We start from the raw sequence: 17,425 nt of genomic DNA on the forward strand, positions 1-17,425 counted from the left end.
CCTGACAGTATTGTTAGTTAGAAATGAACTCGACAGCGAACGAGTTGGTACACACATTCGTCCTTACTAACACACATACTTACAAACGTGTAAGTATTTCAGAATCTATATGGGCGTCCATTTTCAACGACCACTGGTCTTCTCAACGCGCCTTTCCCACTTTGCTTTTATCAGATTCAACAAAAATGAAGTCGTCTTACTTCTATGTGAAGTTTTTGGCGCTTATGGATTTCGATTGAACGCCACTAAACCTCACCACTTACTTTGCAAACTTTACTCGCTTGATTTACACCGGCGACAAAAAAGTTAAAAGATACAGAGCAGAGCAAAGAACACGTAAATGTTCTTCTGATAGATTTCTTTCCTTATTAACAAAATAATTTTTTTATCACCAATTTGGAAACAAACGTCTAAATTATTATCAGATTCAAAACGTACTCGTACTCGTATATCATTCGTTTTATAAGATTTGCAGAAAATCTGAAATTTTTTTCGAGCAAATCCAAACGTACTTCGTAACGAACTGATCAATCCAGTACCGTTACAGGCAACTGTGGACGTCAGAACCTTCATCCACAATAACAAATAAAGCAGTGAAAGACTTTTTTGATGCTAGACTCTAACGTAATACTCTGAAAACGTTCCCCGAAACCCGTGTAGAAAGATCTTGGCCGGAATCTGTCAAAAGGATTTTCAAGAGCGCTACACAAATTTGGTATGTCAATGAAATTCTTTATTCCTGTTAAAGTACATTCTATGTCATTATATATGGAACTCGATTTCCTTTGCATGCCTACCACGGGCACGCTTGCAGAAGTCCAGCCGCTGAACTAAATTTCAAAGATTTTCAAGCAAAAATCGGCCGATACTGCTGAAATTTCACAATCGATATTCATACAAAGTTCATCAACCGTCGCTGGCTTGTTGTCATAGACTAAAGACTTTACGTAGCCTAATAGAAAATAGTCTAACGGCGTCAAATCGCACGATCGAGGGGGCCAATTGACTGGGCCATTTCGTGAGATAACACGTTCAGCAAACTTGGTTTTCAATAAATCGATCGGCTTGTGGCGCCGTCCTGTTGGAACCATATATTGTCCAAATCCATATCATCCATTTCGGGTCAAAAATATTCAGTTATCATTGAGTGGTAGCGAATTCCATTCATAGTAACGTGCCAGCCCACCAACCGCACGAAACCGTAATTTTTTCGGAACCCAATGGAGACTCTTGGAGTACGTGTGGATTGCTGTCTGACCAATAACACATATTTTGTTTATTGACAAAGCCATTCAGCCAGAAATGAGCCTCAACGCTGAAGATGATTTTTCGATCAACATTTTCAAGTTGTTGCTCAGCTCAATTCACGAACACACGACGATTCTGATGGTCAAGCGGCTTCAGTTCTTACGTCAATTTGATCTTGTAAGGATGTATGATCTTTTCGCACAATTCGTCACAACGACTTCACAGAGATACCCAACGCTTGAGAACGTGTAAGAAACTGATTTAGATCTTCCTTAATTGATGCGCTACCGGCAGCAATATTCTCTACAGGCACTTCTTTGTCTCACTGGCACAGAAACATTTTGTACTGTGCCTTTGGATTCTTCTACTAAACGCTCAATTGTTGACCTAACAGGACAATTATGGCGACCATAATTGAACTTAGCCCTCTTAAACTTGAGGCCACTGACTTCGAATTCCGGTAGTAAATTTTAATAATTTCGACTTGTCGTTAGATCATATGTCTTTTCATGATAATATGGCAATCCTTACTGAAGAGAAATATCCAAAGAGCGGGAAAAAATATGCGTCGTTTGCTGTCCCTTTTAATCTATTTTTGTAGCGTCCCTATTGCAAAACCCGTTATTATATTAATTAATCCGGACCTCTATATAAATTCTCATTGTGTTTCGGATGTTCTATGAGTTTTCAAAACCAATATTTTTCCAGAAGTTATAAAAACACCAATCGAATATTATATTGATGAAAGGGCCTTTTTCTTAGTACTAAAGAGAAAGAGAGAGAAAGAGAGAGAGAGGAGTTCTCAAAGCTCTTTCTCTATTCCCTGTAACTACAACTATTGTACTCTGAGATTCAACAGATTTTTAGAACCAGTTAAATTCGTGTAACATCAGCAGAAAACCACCTAAACGGGACGTATATGATCGTTGAACTATATTTTATGTCAGAAGAAAGTTTTAGGTAGGCATTTCTGACGAGCGCAGTTTTGAAAGAAAGAAGAAATCGGATATATACAAAGATTTTTCGGGGAAGACAGTACAAAAATACTAAATCGACTACAACTCTACAAAAACATATATTCCCACCAGCCCATGACGTTATTTCTACCAGAGCCTGTGGCAAATTGCAATGCTGACATTGTCGTTTCGAAACGTCCGCCAATCTACTTTTGTTTTCTGGTGATAACGGAATAATTGTCAGTTTAGGGGAAACAATAACGTTAGTTTGTATATTGTTAGGTTAACCTAAAAATTTTCTTCACTTTCCTATCCCTAATTGCTGCACTTTCGAGAAGAATATTTCAAATCAACTCCTTTCCGCCATTTCGAAACACTTCCTTAACTTAAGAAAACCAAAACTTGCAAAATCACCGAAAATTCCAAAATGAAACTGAATTTGCCGCAATTTCGCAACATTTATACCCAAAAACAGTGCAGCACCCCTACTCCACTCCGCAGCACCAGTCACTCGCAGTGCGCACCACAAAAAGAGGAGCAAATTCACCATGGAATTTTCAACTGCTGTTTATGCCACTGGCAGCAATCAGACAGGCAACAAACCGACAAACGAATCGACGAAACGAACTAACCCGGCAAGCTGGCCGCCACTATTGCCACAACTCACTCAGCGACTGATTATGTTGTTGCATTTTGTGCTGACGTGTTGTTGGCGCGTTGGTAATAAGCCTTTGGCAGTGATTTGATGTTGGCGATAAATTGAAGGTGGTGATTTTTCGGTTTCGGTTTTTCGACTGTGGCGCGCGTAACAGCAGCAACTTGCCACATGCCACATGGACACATGCAACCAGCTCACCCATTTCAGCCGTTCACCTTTGTCGGCTGTCCGAGAGTTTTACGCTATGTTTGTAGTGTATGTGTGTTGCACGCTATTTTCGTGTACATATGCGTTGCACGGTAGCCGCAGCGCCCGTCACTTTTAGTGCAAATGATGCTTTAATTTTCGATATCCTCAACCCAACTTTGGTCTTAATTTTTTTTATGCGGCTTTCGGCTCTCTTTTCCTTTTCCATTTACGTGTGTGTATGTGTGTGTGTGTGTAATCCCACTCTTTGTGTGTATATGTTTTCGTGTACGTGTTTTGTCTGATTGCTCCTTTGCGCTTTGTTTTATGTCTTTCTTTACGTTTTAGTCGGTTAGTTTGGCTTGTGTTCGTCCGAATTGATTTATTTGTATGGTTCGGGGTATATAATAAACATGTGGAGGTGTTGAATTGTGTTGTCCGACATTCTTTGATACAGATATTTTGATTATGTGTGATTTACTGCATTGCGGCGCTTGTCTGTGGGCGTCCAACACACACTTACTGGTGTCCATGTGGATTTATGTGTGTAATGGGGATAATAATATTGGCAAAAGTCAAAGTCACCTTAACGAGGATAAACGAGGCGTATTGTATTGATTGCTTGGCGTAAACTAGCAAGATTACACTAGTGATGGAGAATATTGATTTAGTCTACTTTATTTACGTTTTTGTGAAAAAAATATTTCTCACTTCATTTATCAAAACAAAATATTACTGCGTTGTACTCGTACTTTGAAGGCATCTGTGCAAATTATTTGTGGTTTATGCCAGATATTTTTGATACACATGAATTTGAAACTAAACCTCGAAACCTCAGAGCCCAGATATTGAATAAAAGCAAGAAAAGCCTTGACTCCGACCGCACCGAAGCTATAACAGCCTTCTCGGGTGCTTTTCTAATGGCATACAAGTTTGTAAAAAGACCTGATCCCTGAGTTTTATCAGTCAGTTTTTATGAAAGCTATAAGCTATAGTGATCCGATCTGGCCAATATTCCCCAGAAATTGCACCATTGCCTAAATACACATCTGTACTAAATTTCGTGAAGATGACTTGACAAATAAAAAAGTTTTCCATACGAGGACTTGAGTTTTATCGATAGGTTTGTATAGAAACTATATTCCATAGCAGTCCAATACTAGCGGTTCTGACAAATGACCTGTTTCTATAGAAAAAAAGTACGTACGCAAAATTTCATATCAAAATCTCAAAAAAGGAGGGTCCAGTCCAGGTACATACAGACAGAAAGCCCATAACTAAATCGACTCAGCTAGTTAGGCTAATATAGTTAATTCACCCCAAGATTGATATGAAGTGTGTAACACCCAGAAATAAACGTCTGAGATTCTATAAACGTTATGGTCCTGTAATAGCTGTGGGCTTAAAATAGTTTTATGATATTTTGGAAAGCAAGTGCCCTTTGAAACACCTTTTTTTTTCTTTTACATATCTAGCCTTCATTGAACATTGGTGCGTTGGGTTAGTGTCAATAACAGTAATAAACCATATACGTAAATCTCTGGGAACCTGGCCCTTTTATCACCACTCTTAATACACTCAAAAATCGTCTTCATTCTGCCAACTATTTATTCTCTTATCTTGAAAAATACCCGTGAAAAGAGAATCGACACATACTACCTCTTCGTCGATTTTAAGAAAGCGAAGCAAATGAGTCTGGTAGTAAGTGAAGGCAAGACAAAACATACCACGTCGGCTTCGAAATTGAAAAGTAAAGTGCTCTTTCTACGAACAAAGACCAAACTCTACATATCACTCATCATCCCCGTCCTGCTCTTGGTGCAGTGGCATGGACGACATCTGATGAATCGGCGTAACGTTTTTTCGAGAGAAAGGTTCTATGGCAAAAGCCACAGTCGATGGAACGATAAGCTGTACGAGATATACGAAGATATTGACATAGTTCAACGAATTAAGAGACAGCGACTACGCTGGCTGGGTCATGTCGTCCGAAATCGGATGAAAACACTCCTTCTCTGGGAGTATTCGATGCAGTATCCGCCAGCGGAAGCAAAAGAAGGGAAAGACCTCCATTCCGTTGGAAACACCTGGTGAAAAAGGACCTGGCTACACTTGGAATCTTCAATTGGCGCAAACAGCGAAAAGGAAGAACGACCGGCGCGTAAATTCAGCTATAATGCCAATGAAGAAAAAAAAAGAAGTTTATCGTTAGACGATTCCGATGTGATCGATCGTTTTCTCCCAGAATGAAGCAATGAAACACTAGGATGCTCCTTGGCATTCGCAATGAAATCAACAACAAATATTATATGCTCTCGAAACATTTTAAGGAGGAAATCACAGTAAAACACGAAGAAGCAAGTAGTGATGTTCCATCAGAATAAGATACCGTGCCACAAATTGTTTGGAAATATGTATTCAAATGGCTTCCGCATTCGGAATGCCAATCTTCTAACCAACTTCTTGCCATTTTTACTGATTTCAATTATATTCCAAGGGTAATATACTATGGATGTTGTAAACCAATTGTCCGGTTTGCAGCACTGATTTTGTGGGCTTAACGGTTTCACTGCATTATTTTATATCAAGAAGACGTCTGTCATGATAAGTTTGAAAAATAAAAATCACGCTATTGAATCATAACGGTTAAATAAATTTACGACCGCAACCAGAGCAGAGAAACTAACTTAATTAGTGCGACAAAAGGGGCCCAAATGAAAAGCGCAATTAAAATGAAATGGAACTGTAAAATACTTAATCAGTTCGAAGAATCTTTATTGTTTATGGGAAAACTCAATTAAACCACCCTCGCAGGGAGAGCAAAAAATCTAACGAAAAAGGCTGTTTAAATACTTTCGCTTTTACGAGCGTTCATAATTTCCACAATCAACACCTCTCAAGCAAATAACGACGAAAGAAAAGGGAATCTCCGAAACGGGCTAATTGAATATTCAGCAGGAGATCAATGGACCCAGAGTGTTGCAACGGTATCGGAATGAAAGAATTAATGAATATAATCGAAATGATAAATGCATAATCTATAAACCACTTTGCGTCGCTGCATCGCTGGGGGTGCGGGTTCGAAAAGCAAAACATTTTAAATGAAACACAAATGAGTGATTTAGCGGTTTTGTGCACGCACCCCGCCACCGCACAGAGGCTCTTCGGCATTGCACTTGAGTCGTGCTACAAAGACAAAAGTAAATTGCACATAACACACACACACATACGCGCACAAAGCAAAACAGCCACTCGAAGGCATAAATTCAAGTGCAGCAACAACAGCAAATTGAAATGAAAACAATAGCTACAACAACAACCACAGCAGCAGCATATGTGATAGCACCACAATTAAAGAAATCATCCATTGGGGCAATGCGGCGCAAACAAGACCGGAAGGCCTTGCCACTTGAGCATGCAGCGCTGCCATCGAGCTGAGACGAGTGAGAAAACAACAAAAATGGAATAGAAGATAACAAAATAGAAATTCGGCTGTGTCTGTGCATTTTGTCTACGGCCGCACCAGCGTGCGACTTTAGGGAGCAAGTACAAGCAACAACAGCAACACAACAGCAATCGAGGCAACACCAACGGTAGCAGCTGATGTATTGCCTTTCGTAGGCGACTGCCAAATATATGAGACCACAAATAGGCACGTAACGAAAATATTTACTTTTTATTTATTCGTCTGCCCGTCGCGTCGTTAAATAGTGCAGCCGTGTAAGTACACAAGCTGCAAGAATTTTACGCTCTTTACACGCCGCTGTTGTTGTTATTGCTGCAATTGCTGGCGGTGTTATTGTTTTCTTACCGCTATGGGATACACACAATCATTTGGGAGTGTACCTTTTACACTCTTCATTTGGAAAATCAGTTTCGTTTTATTTGTGCAGACAGTTCATGCGAGACTGCTTGTCGTTGGAAACGGTCGCGCCCCGAAGAAAGAACAGCCGAGAAAAAAATTTAAACATTAAAATTCTAATTGTTTTGAAGCCTCGAATGAGGGTGAATTTAATTTTTTAGGCCTCAAATGAGAAAATATGTTCTTACTTTCTCCAGTATGTTAGGAAAAAAAAGTCAAGTTCAAGCAATAATAACCATAAACACAAAAAAATTATATTATATATATGAATTTGAAATTAAAACTATCCTTCTTTTTTCTTACAACTGTCTCCCTCTTCATGAAAAATATGATTATTTTGCATATTCAAAAAGTTAAAAAACAATCTAATAAACCGTTCCAATATTTTAGTATTTTACAAATAGAATCGATCGAACTTCGTTTCTCCGCTGTGAATTTTATTGAAGTCCAAAATTGTGTTTTGTAGACTGTGAAGACTTTTGGCATACCCAATGATGGCACCAACGAGTTTTTGGGTGGATTGACTAACTGATCAAATTTAACTCGGATTGATTTATTTAAACGATTAAAAGTTTTCCTACATTGGTACAACCCTTTTTAAGTTCGTGTAACGTTTAATTTCCATTAGTCAGTTAAGCCTACGAAAATGTTACAGCAGTATTTTGGGGAGTCAACTTTATCACGAGCGCAAGTATTTGAGTAGCACTTTCAGTGAAGCTCTTGAAAACATCGAAATCGAGTATCATGCGTGTCGTTCATTAACCCTCTGGTAAGTGCTCTTGCATTCACCGTATTAATTGCTCTCTAGATTTTTCTGTTCTTAGAACTCAACAAAGTCAATTTCGCCCAGTTCTGAATGGGCATTATGGGGTTGGTACGTGCTCGATTTATAATTTTGTCAGACGCTCTTTGCCAAAGATGTATGGAGGAAGCCGAAATGGAATCATCTTATCATCATCTCCCCTATAACCCGGCTTTTGTCAGACCACGATTGAAATATTTCTATAGTCACAACTTTGGAGAATCTGGCAAAGTAGCTGGGATTGATATCAACTGCTTTTATACGTTTTGTAGTGAAAACCATTGTGTTGACCTCAAAGAGATAGCATAGTATCTCAATCAATGGATCAATTCAAGACACATTTCGATTAACGTTTTGAGTATGAAACCGTTCAATATTAGACTTTTAAAACGACATCAAGAAAAGGTCGAAAGTGAGGCTTGACAATGTTGCTGAGGACCCTACATTCATCAAACGCATCCTTACTGAAAAGACGTGAAGAGACGTGTAGTTTATGAGTAACAACGTTGAAACAGTCCAAGAGCGAATGACACTCCAAAAATAAAAATTGAGCCGAAACCAAAACAAAACAGTCCAGGTTCATAACAAGTGAATGGAAAATTGCAATAAGGGTTACTTGTTTTGACTCAGAAGGTTATTATTGTATTAAAGCATATGAAAAAGTAATTTTTTGGCAGTCCGAGGCAAATTAAACAAGAAAATATATGATCACTCTATCGTAAAACTGTATTGTAGATACCGAATTTTTTAATAAAAATTTACAACAATCTAAGAAGCAGTGAAATTAATGGATTTAATGAAAAATAAAAAAAAATAATCGAATTTTCGAATGTCAAGAACCGATTCTTAATCGACTTCGACTACTGGAGATCGATTCCGAAAAATCGATTATTGTACGAGAAAACTCGATTTTCGAGTAGAATCGGAATCGAGTTTACCATCCCTACTGGCAGCTATCGGGACACATATAAAACCTCCGCACAATAACCACCACACAAAAAATGATTTTTTTCCATGTAATTTATATGGAAAACAGAAAATTTGTAATAGGCACCTCTTAATATTAATATTAAGAGCTCATCTTTTGAGTAACTTTTTTTACAAATTTTCGAAAGTTTTGAGCCTGTTTTTCAGTTGAAAAAAAAGGTTCCCTCAGAATGACACACCCTAATGTATATACTTGTTACAAAATGGACAGTGGCTTACTACTCTAAAGTTTAGAGTCTAATTAATTGCTTATAATAAGATATAATATAACAAACAACTTTTCGAAAGAACTAAGCTTAGTAGACCGATGACGACCGAATTTGTTTCTAATGGTTTTCATATTTTTTTAAACTTTTGAAATACTCATTAGAAATTTATAAAAGATTAAGCACAATTTAATGAGTTTTCTTTAGATTTCACAACTTACAAGAATTGATTAGAGATTATGCCAAAAGCTTACCTGAAAGAAAAAACAAAATAGTTGATTAATAGAAAAAATAAACAGTTATTCATTATTAGTAAATAATTGATAAATATAATTTTCAAACGGATTGAAAATATATTAATGATAAGTAATATTAATATAAACTTAAATATATATATACAGTATTGGTTCAAAAAAATGCAGTTGAGTTGCCTAATCATGGAAATACTTAGGCCTGAACAACGTTTACAAATTGTTCAACTTTATTACGAAAGTTCACGTTCGGCCTACTGTGCGTACCATTCACAACACCATCACCTATCTTTAGACGCAGCATTCATTTTTGGATAATATTCGACCGAATAAACCACGTCCAGTACGAAGTGAAGAAAATAAAGCAGCCATAGCTGAGAGTCTACATGAAGACCATGGACCATTCATCTTCGTCGACATCTTAAATTGAAAGCGTAAAAACAAAAATTTCTTCAAAAACTGAAGCCGCTCAACCATTCGAACTGACATCGCTTCGTTCTACCGTCTCTTGAAACGTTCCAAGAAGATCAGACGTTTTCGAGCCAAATTTTGTTCAGCGATGAGAACCATTTCTGGCTCAATGAGTTACATACTCAAGCATACAACATACAACATACATACAACAAGCAAAAATGCGACATTTGGGACAAAGAGCAATCTGAAGAGAAACAAGAGCTGCAATTTCATCCTGCAAAAAATAATCTGGTGTGGACATATTTCTTCAAAAATGATGCCGGTAATAAAGTAGCCAGCAATGGCTATTATCGGACCATGATAGCCGACTATTTAATGCCTGAAATCGAAGCTCATGACCTCGACGACATTTGGTTTCAACAGGACTGCGCCGCTTCCCACACATCGCATCAATCAATGGATTTATTGAGAGAACAATTCAGTGAGCAGATAATTTCACGTTTTCGGCCGGTCGATTGGTCACCAAGATTGTGTGATAACACATCGTTAGACTTTTTCCTGTGAGGATATATAAAACCTGACGCCTATGTGGACAAACCCCCTTTCGATTCGCGTGTCATTCGCTAGTTACCAGTCGAAATACTCGAACGAGTCATCGAAAATTGGACGCAAGGGCTGGATCATCATCTGAGACGTACCCGCGGCCAACATTTGAATGACATAATCTTCAAAAAATAAATGCGAAAGAATAATCTTTCGAATGAAAAAAACATTCCACATTAAAATTTAAGCTTCTGTGATTTTTCTTTAAAAAATAGAGAAGCTCGAAATGGATCACCCTTAACATAAGCATATTGAAAAAAAATCCTAAACGCTAGATAACCGTTCCTTGCTGTTGATCGACCGCTTTACGAGCTACTTTACTCTTTAGTTCACTTAGAAGAGGAGCTTGTTGCTTTGAGCCTTTTCCACACACACACTTATGTACATGTTCATATAAATATACCAGCATTTACATACATCCAAAGTGCTTACTTTTACTACGTAAACTAAAAATACTGCTTCCTCTTCTTTTCATAAGGCCTCACTAACAATTTGGGCTTGAATTCTAAACACTTAAGTGTTTTGCCGTCGCTCATTGGAGGCGTTGCTTTGCAAGTTGCAATCTTTGCACTCGAATGCGCTTCAATTGGCTCTCAGATGTGCTAGGCTATTGCACTGAGCTCCGTATGCAGAGAGCTTACGAGCTAGTGGCAAGTCCATAGCGTTTGCTAAATGGGTTTGGTGCTTTTAATGCTAACCGCAGGCGCCACTCAGATTTTACAGCATTCGAGACTGTTTTCAGGTGCTAAAATTATCGAAGTGTGCTTGCAGCGAGAGCAGATGACCGAGCAGCAACAGTGATTGTGGCACAACCCAATTCGTCCATGCACACACTTTCAGACGAATTAGTCGTTTTATGTGTTGATGAAAAATTTTAAAGACTGGCTATGCACTTCGAAGCAGTTAAATGCTTAAATGTTTGTGTGAATATGCTCAATATATCTCTTAAGATTCTTACATCCGTATGCAAATGCTCACAATATGTGTTGTGGCTATACGGTACTTGTAATTTTCGCAAAATGTTCCTGAAGCTCATAATTTTTGCTGTTGCGTTGTATACAATTTCGTACGAGAAATTAGGGTTAATATGATTTACAGTTTTGTATGAATGGGTAATAAAAAAATGCTGCCTCGTCACCAGTAACGATACTTTTGATGAAGGTAGGGTTTTCAGCTACAATGTCAAGCTCCTACTTTTCGCCCTCTATTCGACTTCGTTTTCATTAAGTCCTCAGGTATGGTGATACGAGTCTAGCATTGACACGCTTCATACCCAGAACATTAACCGAAATGTGTCGAGTCAATCCATAACAGAAGTTGAAATAATCTGCTATCTCTCTAAAGCCAGCATGATGATTTTCAAGCACTGAATCCTTCACCTTTTCTATGAGCGTCACACGTACATAAAAAAAGGTTGTACCAATCTATGAAAAAGTTTTATGGATTTGGTTTGACCAGCCCCCGGTCATATGCGATCAGGTGGTATAACTGACACGAGCCTAGGCCATAAAGGCATATCTTTGCAAGGTTTAGCCCCTACGTATACTTCAAAAAAGTTAAAAATCAAATGTCATGAAACATCTATAATTTTCTACTATTATACAAGTAATAAGATTCTGTCATAAAATCATGTTTTAATAATTTTTGTTTGTTTTTTGAAATAAAGGAGAACATATCGTAAACTTTATCAGATAGTTTGGGATAAGGCCAAAGAGTCAAAAAATCTACTTTTAGGGTGCTTCAAAAAAAAATAATAGGTTCTTAGACCTTCTAAGAAAGTCTCTCCAAGTATGAGCTCTTAATTGTAACGAGAACAACTTTCATCTTACAGATTCTTATTATATTAAGTTTGTCACGTGTATAAAGCATATATATAAATGATCAGTATGTTGAGCTGAGTCGATCTAGCTATGTCCGTCTGTCTGTGCGCCCGTCTGTCCGCCCGTGTGTCTGTATATATACGAACTAATCCCTCACATTTTAAGATATCATTTTGAACTTTTGCAAACCTCATTTTCTCTTTAAGAAGCTGCTCATTTGTCGGATCTGCCGATATCGGACAGCTATAACATATAGCTGCCATACAAACTGAATGATCGGAATCAAATATTAATATGGTATACTATACCATAATAATATGGTATACCCGCACTATATACCATAATAATATGGTATACCCGCACCATATACCATAATAATATGGTATACCTATACCATATATTTTGTATTTCTAACAAAATTTTATGTGCGGAATCGTTGCGAATGTTGTACTTACGGGCTTACGATGATTCAGTTTTAACAAAACCATAAGCCTACGAGTGGTACAAAGCCTTTAAAGACAATCGAGAAATCGTTGAATACGAGCACATGCTTCTTTTGGGCGATTCTCGACCTCTTCCACTGATAAAAATATTAAAAAAGTGAAATATATGGTGCTGGAAAATTGTCAGGCAAGTTAGCGAGGTGGCAGGAGAGCCCGACATCTCTCGCGAGTCCGTTGGAATGATTTTTGGGAATATTTTGGGTATGAAACGCGTTCTTACTCGACTCGTCCCGATAAAGCTGATTTTTTTCGAAAACAGTACCTTAAACAGGTATCTTTGGACACGCTTGATCATGCGAATTCGATCCCACATTCATGGAGCGCATTATAACTGCCGATGAGACATGGGTTTATGAGTCAAGAAGTCAACAGTCATCGGAATGGAGGGAAAAAACGAGCCGAGTCTAAAAAAACCACGACAAAGCAACTCAAAAATCAAGCTGATGCTCATTGTTTTTTCGATATTCGTGGTTTGGTACATCAAGAATTTGTGCCGGAGGAGCAAACAGTCAATAGGGGGTTCTATTTGGTCGTATTGTGGCGTATGCGTGAGAATATTCGTTGAAAATGGCCGGACAATTAATGGATTTTACTCCATGATAATGCACTATAGCATCGAGCCACGATTTTGATCGAATTTAAAGCCAAAAAAGCAATGAGTACCGTCGGTCACCACCGTATATACCAGATGCGGCTTCGCATAGTTTTTTCTTCTTCCACAAACTGAAACTGCCGCTCTGTGGAATCCCTTTTTCAGTCGATCGAAGAGATAAAACAAAAATCTCTGAAGGAGCTGAAGGTCATCCCAAAAATTGCTTATTCCAAGTATACATGCACACAAAGTAGCAAAAAACGTATGAAAAGTATTTCGAGGACTGGAAATATTGTTGACATATGTATGTGTATTATAATACATCTGGTGGGAGTTTCTTTGAAGATCTTTTATAGAGTATAGCTTTTATATAAACTTAATTATCAAAATCAAGTTCTTTTATGGAAAGCTTTTTTCTTTCATGAAGGGTGTTATACGTTCGTTGCAACCGAAGTTAACGCATTTTCTGCTTTTCCAAATAAATAACGTCAAATAATCCTTAACACAAAATTAATCATTTTAATGCAACCCAAAGAGCACCAATCAAAGCCAAGCTGATTTATAACCAAGAATTTTATTTTAAAATATTTATATTTACTTTACGTGATCAATGGCAACAACAACAACATCAAACTAAATAAGTATTTGCTTTCTTTTATTGATTTCTGTTGCTTTGTTTACATTTGTGTCTAAGCATTTGTAAAATGGCTTTCTGGATGCATTCCATGTACTACATTCTATTTACTTTCTATGTGTGTATAAGAACACGCACACATATGCACATTTGTATTTGTATTTGTATACAACTATTTGTATAGTGGCTTCATTGCTCTCAAAAACTGTAGACAACTCTTTACAACAACACCAAATGCTGCTATCAAAAGTTGGCAATGGAACTCCAACTTCGTTTTTGGGGTTTGTTTCATTGTTGTTGGTGTTTGATAATACTTTTTCTTAGAAAACTCATCTGAATTTCTTCCTTTATTTACTTTAATGTAAGAGTTTTCACTTGCCACCAGCGTGTTTGATATTTGTTGTATGTGTTTGTGTTGTTTTATGCGAACGTGTACGTGTCTTCACAAAATTACATTTAATTAAAATGCATTTCATCCACAAACTTCACAAATTCAACAAATACCTCTTGTAAATAGATGTGAATGGAAGCGAGTTGTCTGTTGCAATAAATATTATTTCTTTTCTTGCCTACAGCTGCTGCCACATACAAAATAATTCCAAAAATCTCTCAAAAGTCATGCAACAAAATTATTATTTTTTTTATTGCATTCGATTCGTGCGTAAACTAGCTGTTAGGCAACAAAGCTTAGTTAGCTCGGGTGCCTATTTACAACAAAACATCAAACATCATAGCAGTCTTTAAAGTTGATGTCGAATTTGAAAAGCAAGGTGATTATTTAAAGCCTAAGCTTTAGGCTGAACTCTTCAGCAAGGAAACAAAACTTTTGAACTCTAATTTTCCAATTTCTGAGATATGCTACTTCCGCTAGCTCAAAAGCAACTTTAGTTGGGTTGGATATGGACTGTGAGATAGAAATAATTAAAAATCTGTAGGTTGTAATAAGTACGAGAAAATATTCAGCAGAAACTGGAAACTAATGCCGATGCAAATCTCATTATGGGGAACCCCATTATGATGAACCCTGCCAAAGCTGCTACCATTATATTACATTATAATAAAGCTCCATGATCTCGAATTGACAGAGTGATGAAAAATACTTAAATTCAAGATTCAAGATTAAAGAGATAGGTAAGACAGTATATATTTCAATAGACTACTACTACTACTCAGACACTGTTTAGGCGTATGTTGCCAATAACTCTCTTATTAATGTATGACAGCCGCACCTTCAGATAGTATCCAGAGTTTTTGGTCTGAAGTGTCCCAGTACTAAGGACTCGAAGAAAAAATAAAACTTATTTCTTTAAATGAAATTTGTGTTCGTATAAGTGAAGTCGGCCTGAAAAGTTTTTGGCCCACAAAAGATAATCGAAAACAGAGGAAAAAAGACGAATTATTTCTCAACATAGTCGAATGTTTCTTGAAGTTTGAAAAGGTTTGAAAAAGGCTGCATAGATCTTAATTTACAGAAAATAAATAAAGAAACAGTTCTCGCATAAAAGTCATGGTGGAAGAGCAGTTCTTTCTTCATCAAATGGGAATATTTTTTCTAAAATTCGGTGTTCGGTCGTCCCTTTTTCTTTTCTCCAAGTAGGACTTAGGTTGCCTTTTACATTTCTATATTTTTTCTTAGTGTTGTAATCTGGCAACCAACAACTTGATTGTAAAGTTTGACATTTTTGATATTATAAATACTCAGAACGTTTTTACATGCGGCCGCTACTTGTGCTTTTTATAGTAACTTGAAATATTCATCTGGGAAAAAAATGAAATTAAGTCGCGAACACTTGCGCTCGATTATTTTTCATAATCTTCATCGTGTATTATCTCAGCAACAGAGCGTCGATGAACTGAACTCAATTTTCCAAAATCAGTTGTTGTTTCGGAAGCTTTTGATATTGCGCAAACTTATATGACCTGTCATGTGACGACTCTTGAGATAGAGACACCTACAGGTATAGGCATTAGTGGAACGAGTAAAGAGCAGACGATTTTATGGGTGTTTCAAGATAAGCCAAGTCCAAGAAAAATCGTTCGCGCATCAAACACTTCCAAGCTAATGATTACCTGTCGTTTTGGAACAACTGGACATATCTCAACCATACGACTAGAACAACGCAGAGCAGTAACTTCTGAGTGAAACAAAATCTTTTGTTTGCCAGTTGTCTTTCAAGAAATTCGGAAAACCAACCACCGAAGACGGATCACTCTTCACCACGATAATGCAAGCTCTCAAACATCGCCAATTGCATTTTTGAGCACTTAAGCCTTCAATTTGATAAGTCATCCACCGTATAGTGCTGACGTGGGATCGAATGACATTTTCTTATATGTTTGTGTAAAAGATAAACTATGAGATGTATGTAAGATAAACTAACGATCAACAAATTCAAATCGCCAGCATGTAAACGATCCACCCTTATGTTGTAAAGCTCAGTTGCAACTCCAGCAATTTAAAATTTTACTCTAAATAACTGCCGCACAAATATTTGCTTCCATATACATACATACTTACATATAATATTATCGAATATGATAAGTAAATATGGTTATTTGCAATATCAGTTTTCATATTTAAATTCTTTTGTTGGTTTTTGTAACTATTTAAAGAAAAGGAAATATGTACCAAATACGTTTTTAAATATTTAAATTTTCAATTACTTGCAGTCAATATTTGTTGGCCTCACACTGCAGCTTGGTGCATTTATTAGAGCTGTTAATGGATTTTTACATACATATGTTACATACAAGTACATGTACACATAAAGGAACATATAAGTGCATATTTGCTAGGTGTTTACTTAACGCTACTTGTTGATTCAGTTTTCGGTGTTGCAAGGTAAACAAACACTTGCAACTGTTGAACAAATGTGACACCTAGAAGAATGGTGCTGACAATAGAGATTTAAATGGTAGTAAGTAGTTACAAAAACAAACAAATATTACCACTGCTTCTGAAATTATTGCCATCTTAGATTATACCAACCAAAGCCTTTATTTTCTAACATTTGGTAGAAGTTACCACCCACAGAGAATATTCAGTTAAAGAATGTTCCAATTTCTATTTGAGGATACTAACAGGTGTTTTTTTAGACATTTGGTTTTCAATGAGGCAAGGCGCATTCTCTGGGGCGCCATACAGTACATACGAGATGGCCATCCATCCAGAATTAAACAAGACATTTTTATTCTGCGATGAAGCTCACTTTTGGTTAAGAGGGCACGTTTGTCGCATACATGCCATAGAGTCAACGAAAACATCAGTTTATTAAAAGAAACTATTGTTGAGCGCATTACCTTACGTCGTGGACCTAAGGGGAGCCTCCATGATCGTGCGACGATAGTCTATTTTTTGTGTGGTATATAAGTATTTTGGAAACCCTATCGTATTAGATTTAAATAAGAGAATTTCGATCGAATCCCTTGCTTCTGTCTGCTGATCCCACGCGTTTGAGTCTAGATCTCCTACAGACTATTTATGAAGTCCCCTCTCTTTCTCAGCTTAAAGCTCTATGACAGACTCATGTAGCATAAATTAAGCTCATGAGGGATCCTCACGTAAATTATAATTTTTAGGATTGTAGGAGTTTTAGTGTATTTTAAATTACACGGATGAAAAGAAACAAAATAACGGATGACCCAAGTAGGGTTTAACTTGTCTTGAACAAATTGTTTCGTTCCCACAGAGGCCTTAACGCAT

The 17,425-nt window shown here is 37.1% G+C and overlaps 1 long non-coding RNA gene across 1 annotated transcript in view; it reads left to right on the forward strand.

The window, feature by feature from the left end:
* The window catches only part of LOC125778337 (uncharacterized), a 178,286-nt gene that overhangs the window by 135,401 nt on the left and 25,460 nt on the right, over positions 1-17,425 (forward strand). The gene's annotated exons all lie outside the window — the stretch shown is intronic.

This window comes from Bactrocera dorsalis, chromosome 4 (genome assembly GCF_023373825.1).
Source record: "Bactrocera dorsalis isolate Fly_Bdor chromosome 4, ASM2337382v1, whole genome shotgun sequence".
Lineage (NCBI taxonomy): Eukaryota > Metazoa > Arthropoda > Insecta > Diptera > Tephritidae > Bactrocera > Bactrocera dorsalis.